Below are 6,000 nucleotides of genomic sequence, written 5' to 3'. Positions count from 1 at the left end.
TTTTTAGTGTGTCATGAAGGTGTATTTGAAAAACAACCACCAGTGTAACACTTGTGTTGTTTCTCCTACCCCAAAGTGCTTTTTTTGGATAGCTTATTCTTTTCATGGTTTGCTGCTGTTGTGTTGAATGTTATTGCCTGTTACAATGTCTTAGCAGCTGCATCTTGATTACTGTAAGACTATATTAGCCATGTTTGTCATAGGCTACCTTGTTTACTGGTGCTTGGATTCATCAAAGATGTTTTCATACAGTCTGGAATGTAATTGGCTTCAATTAGTGAGGATGAAACTGGAGGTGTCGGAGAAGCTTTAGTGGCGCTTTAATTTGGAAATAGATGCAGATGTAGTATTTCTACATGTCAAACAACTCAAGGCAAAACTCACACTGGAAACTGCACAAAAGTTATAGTACATTTTTATACTGGCACCTTTTAGGATACAACATTTTATGTCAGCTGTTACAGCGAAGAGAGTGAGAGGGCATCGTGTTGTAAAAAGCAACATGTTTTTCACAGACATTAGCAGGAGGAGGTGTAACACTTGCCAGATGACATAGTAAGAAGCATTAAAGATTCATAGACAGGAAATCATCTGTAAATCACTATTATGATTCATGCATATTTAATGAAGCCTCGTAAGCTGTAAAAACCCTGGCCCTGAGCGTTGAGCCAATACGTCCTCTGCATTATGCAGTAATGAACATAGGTGTGCTCAGCAGCCAGCCGCCCATCGACCAGCCTGAAGGCATCATCTTTCACTCTCTCCTCACAAAGCCCCACAGATGGATGAAAAGCATGCAGGCCTAAATGGAAATGACTGGATAAACAAACCTATCTCTTCCTGTGAGCATCCTCCTTTTGCTAAGCTGTCTGCTACAGCTAACAAAGCTGTCTCCATTAGGAAATGGACTGAGGCAAGCAAATTAAGAGAAATTCATTCAGAGCAGGTTTGATGTCTCATACTCTATAACAAGTCTTAAAGGTTAAGCACAGTGGAAATGGTCTTTTTTCCAAACACTATTGTAAGGAATCCCATTGTAGCACAGCAAAAACTGGGAGTCTGGTGGAGTGGAACTGCATCTAATTACCACTGATACAGTGGTAATAAAAACAACAAGTGGACATGCCGCCCCCCACAATTAATGCTCAATTAGTCAGTAACAATAACAATTTCATATTTCCTGTAGGAGTTCTGTATTTGTTTAAACTATAGTACAAATAACTTATAGAACTGGAAAAACTCTTCATTAGAACTTAAAAAAGGAATTAGATCCAGTCTCACTGCTCTCAGAGTCAGCTTGTTATGAGCAGCAGATTTCATGCCAATTAACCTCACTGCGTAGGAAGCATGGCTTGCTAAGACTTTTTATTTTTGACCTACTCAATGACTGTAGCTGTTGAAGTACTCTAACTTTGTAATATGCAATATGTCTTCATCCCCCTGGGGACAGAGAGAGGGTCAAGTCAGTGCAGTAGACGGAGAAAATCATTTTCTAACTTTCTAACCTTTCCAAGAAAACATAGTGAAAACAGTCTGTCGGCTCTACTCTAGCAATGTCTCTCTCTCACATTTTTCTCAATTTTTACAGTTTCGTAGTGGAAAACAACCCAGTACAAGCACAGTCCATCACTCAGTGGCATTTCCAATATAGGTGATGAATTAGGAGACACATTTACTTGTGTGCCAAGTTTCCATCACCCAGGGGTCACAGGCTTTCTTTCTTTAACCTCTTGGATGGTGCTGTGCGATCATTGCCATTGTGACACAAGATTATATGCAGCTAAAGAGATTGCTGAACTGATTATTCACCATCTCATACAGAGAGCAACACCTCTGTAGTGGACTTGTATCATCTCAAAGTCTTAATATGTTACCATCCAGCGAAGGCTCTACAAATGCTCTTGGCGGTAGTAACACCAACAAAAGGGACAGGAATGGCGGCACAGAACAGGAGAGAGAAGAGGACACAGATTAACAACAAATGAATTCAATTGTGCTGGCTGCCATATTGCTAAAACAGAGGGGATAAGGGCAGCACAAAGAGTTGGCAAAGAGTCCCCAGAAACGAGCCCATTGGTCATCTGTGCAGCAGGTTATTATGACCCTTTTACGTTTTGTTGTTGGGTGGCATCTAGTGACTGTATAATTATGACAAGAACAAAGTCTAAAAACACAGGAATATGAGACAGGAGAGCGTGTTTGACTCCCATATGAAAGTAGCAGTTTATGTTGTTTCTAATATACTTATTTTAACCCAAATCATGATCTTTTCCTAAACCTAACCAAGGTGATGAAGGTACAGTAGGTACACCGCTCCCGGTGCAGGCTGCATGTTTGTTATTGTAACCATGACAACCAAGGTCTGGTACACCTGCCGCTATATTTCAGGAGATACTCCTATGGGTTATATCAGAGGGTTGAAAAAAACTACTTATATGGTTGTTCAGGTTGGAGGACTTGTTGTCACATGATCCAATCTGTATAGCACAGTACAACATGTCTGAAATCCAACATAAAAACTGAGACAAACAGCCAGATTCACCACACTATAAATTCATTTCTCTCCGGCTTTTTTCCATTCTTGGCATAAATCTGTGACCCCAAACACACCACATGAGTTGTTCTTAGATGTTGAGTCAATATCAGACACTATCAGATTGGCTCAGATATGTCTTCAAATGTATTCGGCTGCAAACATTTGAATCTGTAAACCTCCCTGCTTGAACCAGATAATCTTTTCTGACCATTTGGTATTGGTAGAATGGATAAATCAGGGGTGAACTACTCCTATAGCTGCAAAACTTTCCTTTTAATGTTTCAAAAGTTGTATCTTATCTTTTTTTGTCTTACACTTAACTTACAGTCTTCCTTCCCCAGTCCCCAGGAAGTAGTGATTCTGTCATTTTCCAATTATTTCCCAGAGTAGAAAACAACAGCAGCATAGCATCCTCAAAGTGTCCCTGAATGGCCCATGTGTTCCCAGTCCCACTGAAGCCAGGTTGCTGTCGTTCTTGATGGTGAATCTTATCCCGGGCAGCTGCAGCCCCTCTCCTCAGCCGGGCGCCTCATGGGTTTGGCAGAGTGGCACTGCCAATGCCCATCAGCGCTGAACATCAGTCACTGCATGCCCCAGATTCACACATCATCTCCACTTCAGAGGGCCAGGCGACTGCTTGCACGCCTTTGTGTGTGTGAGGATCTGTGAGTGTGTATAAAATTAACTAACCGAGGCAATTAGAGATTTCATGAATATCGTTTTTGGGTGAAAAAGGCCCAACACAAACAAACCTGACACTTTTCTGCACACCTAAATCATGCGGCAGTGATGCATTTATCAGTTTTAAGGTGAGACAGCAATTTAAGCTGTGAATCCCTGCTCATACTGCTGCTGGTCCATAAGCATTCACTTTATCTCATGGTGCAACAAATTACTTAGACAGAGATGCTTCTGCCAATTCTGAAAAATGATTTCTGTTACACCCTTATTAGATTTCGAGCAAATCTTGAAGTCTGGTTTCAAAACAACAGCCACCTGATAGAAAAAAATCACAAACTGACCCACAATATCTTTCCTTGGACATATTTTGAAAGTATTTTACTGAAACATAAACCACACTTCCTTAATGGAAGAAAATACTGTAAACTTACCATCACACACTCTTCAGAGGAAAACTGTGATTGATCAACCAGAGCCAAGCAAAGGGACTGAAAGCCAATTAAACAGATAAAATGAATAAATAAAGAAAGAAGGGAGACAGTTTTATCTTGTCTCTCGATTCCTTTTGCTCAACACAGCTCTGTTTAGAACTGATGTGTAGCTTTCTTTGTTGATCTTAAAATACATTTCTTGGATGTTATCTTTGCTTTTCTCCTTCGCTGCTTTGTTTTGAAAGGTACACACCTCCAGCAACAGCATCAAAAAACACTTTATAAAACCATTTATCTATAATTCATCTCTGAAATTCTTTATGAAATCTATAGGTCCAATGTATTAACCTGGGAGAGAGAGACAGAGCTTTGAGGAGTCTCGGGGCAGTGGAGCTGCTGGGCTGAAATGAAGCACTTTTCCTTCAGGGACAGATTTTTTGGAGACAATTTTTGTGCCTCAGGCAATGAGGCTCTATAGTACGTTTTTGAGATACAATAATCTTGGGTTCTTAGTAGTCATGCTGCATTGTGAGTGGGTACCATTAAATACACAGTACATTCTCCATCATGATGAATGCAGCAATCACTCTAGTTTCTGGGATGTGATAGGATCGTTGGTTTGAATTAGTACAAATCAGTTCTTCAGCTACTTTATTTCTCACTGGCTGTGAGAGGCTTAAGACACAGAGCTGTTATGAACCATGTTATGAAGCAGCTTGTTATGAACCAGTGCACGACCTGTTGTATGCAGTGACCTGAGAAGATTTCAAAGCCTTTCCACAGGCCCAAAGTCTTGGTGAAAATAACCTGTCATCTCAAACTCATTATGAGCACACTGATGAAGTCCAATATGAAGATTATGTCTCCTATTCACCATTATATATATTATATTATATATATAATCTCATATACTGTTTCAAGACCATGTGACCATGTATCAAGCAGGCCACTTCTTGGCTTGATGCACAACTGTTAGTTTTCAGGTAAACTTTCGGAGTTAATCCAGCATTCAGTCATTATGTTGTGCAGCAGCAAGCAGAAGGAGGCGACAACATCCATCACATAAGCTGTGATTAAGGTTATGATTCAGGGGAAGAGTACAGGGGACAGGTAATTGGTAGAAGGCTCAGTGACAGTGGAAAACACACAGGCAGGATGTTGTAAAGCAGACATTTGACCAGGCAGGTTTGCCACCAGCGATGAGCCTTTGTACCTGTTGAGTAATTGGTTCTCTCTGTTTTAAGAGGCAGATGGTGCTAACTCTGACAAACTCGTTATCTTTACAGCTGTATTTTCTCATTTTTTCTTCTCCTGGTCTCTGGCAGACAGGCAGGTGGACCGACAGAGATCCACGAGTGTTCACTCACCCAAAAATATGCATATGTCTGAGCATGCACAGGGGTGTGCACACAGTATCCCCAGAGTCAGTGTGTCTGTAAATAGGTTGACAGGTAATCCTGTGGTTTCTAATGTTCCTTGAGTCACTCAGCTGGAACAGATTGAATTTCAGGGCTTTTGCAACACAGCTCTTCACCTGTAAGTTCTAGGAGGTCTGTAATTTCACTTCGCACTGTGATGGCTATAGATTAAAGCTCAGATGGGTTGTAGATGTTCCATGAATATATAAGTTGATCTGTGACAATAGCTAAATACCAAGTAAGCTCAGGGGTTCCTCTGGAGGTGACATGCTGAGAGCCGAGTAGCCCAAGTTTGATTTCAACCCAAGTAGGCAGAAAAACTTTACAACATTAAATAAACATTACATGGAAAAGGAAAAATTCAATTCTTTCATTTTGAGCTGATGTTGGGAAGGTAATTTTTGCTCCAATTTCTCCACAGGGTCTGTAGCAAATATGAATGACTACAGATGTAGATCTAGCTGGTGTATTGAATGTAGACAAGAGAAATCTGACAACCAATTCTGCCATCTACTATGAGGACTTGAAATTTAATTTAAAAATACAATATCTCCACAGCCACTGTAGGTGTTTTAGATTGTAGTTGGTATTCTTCCTAAGCATTACCAGCCAGCTCAAACATCTTGCTTTGTGTGGGTCCATACCACTTGGTCATCATGAAACATTTATCTGTTCCACACAGGGCTTTTCTCCTGCACACCCCAGCCCTTTTTATTCACTGATGCACACAGACGTACAAACACACATGTAGACTGCACAATCTACAAGCTTGTTGTTGGAGGTTTCAACAGACTTGCCACAACACATCTTTGTGAAAACCTTCTGTAGAGTTTGATTTTTGCATGGAAGCACAAGGCACACACACACATGCATGCACACACACACACACACACACACACAAACACTAAAAACAGAGTCATCAGAAAGAGGATTC

The sequence above is a fragment of the Trachinotus anak genome, unplaced genomic scaffold (assembly GCF_046630095.1).
Source record: "Trachinotus anak isolate AG129_WGS33_773 ecotype Australia unplaced genomic scaffold, CSIRO_AGI_Tana_v1 ptg000007l, whole genome shotgun sequence".
Taxonomy (NCBI): domain Eukaryota; kingdom Metazoa; phylum Chordata; class Actinopteri; order Carangiformes; family Carangidae; genus Trachinotus; species Trachinotus anak.
The sequence above is the reverse complement of the archived record's forward strand: the minus strand, read 5'-3'. Positions refer to the sequence as shown.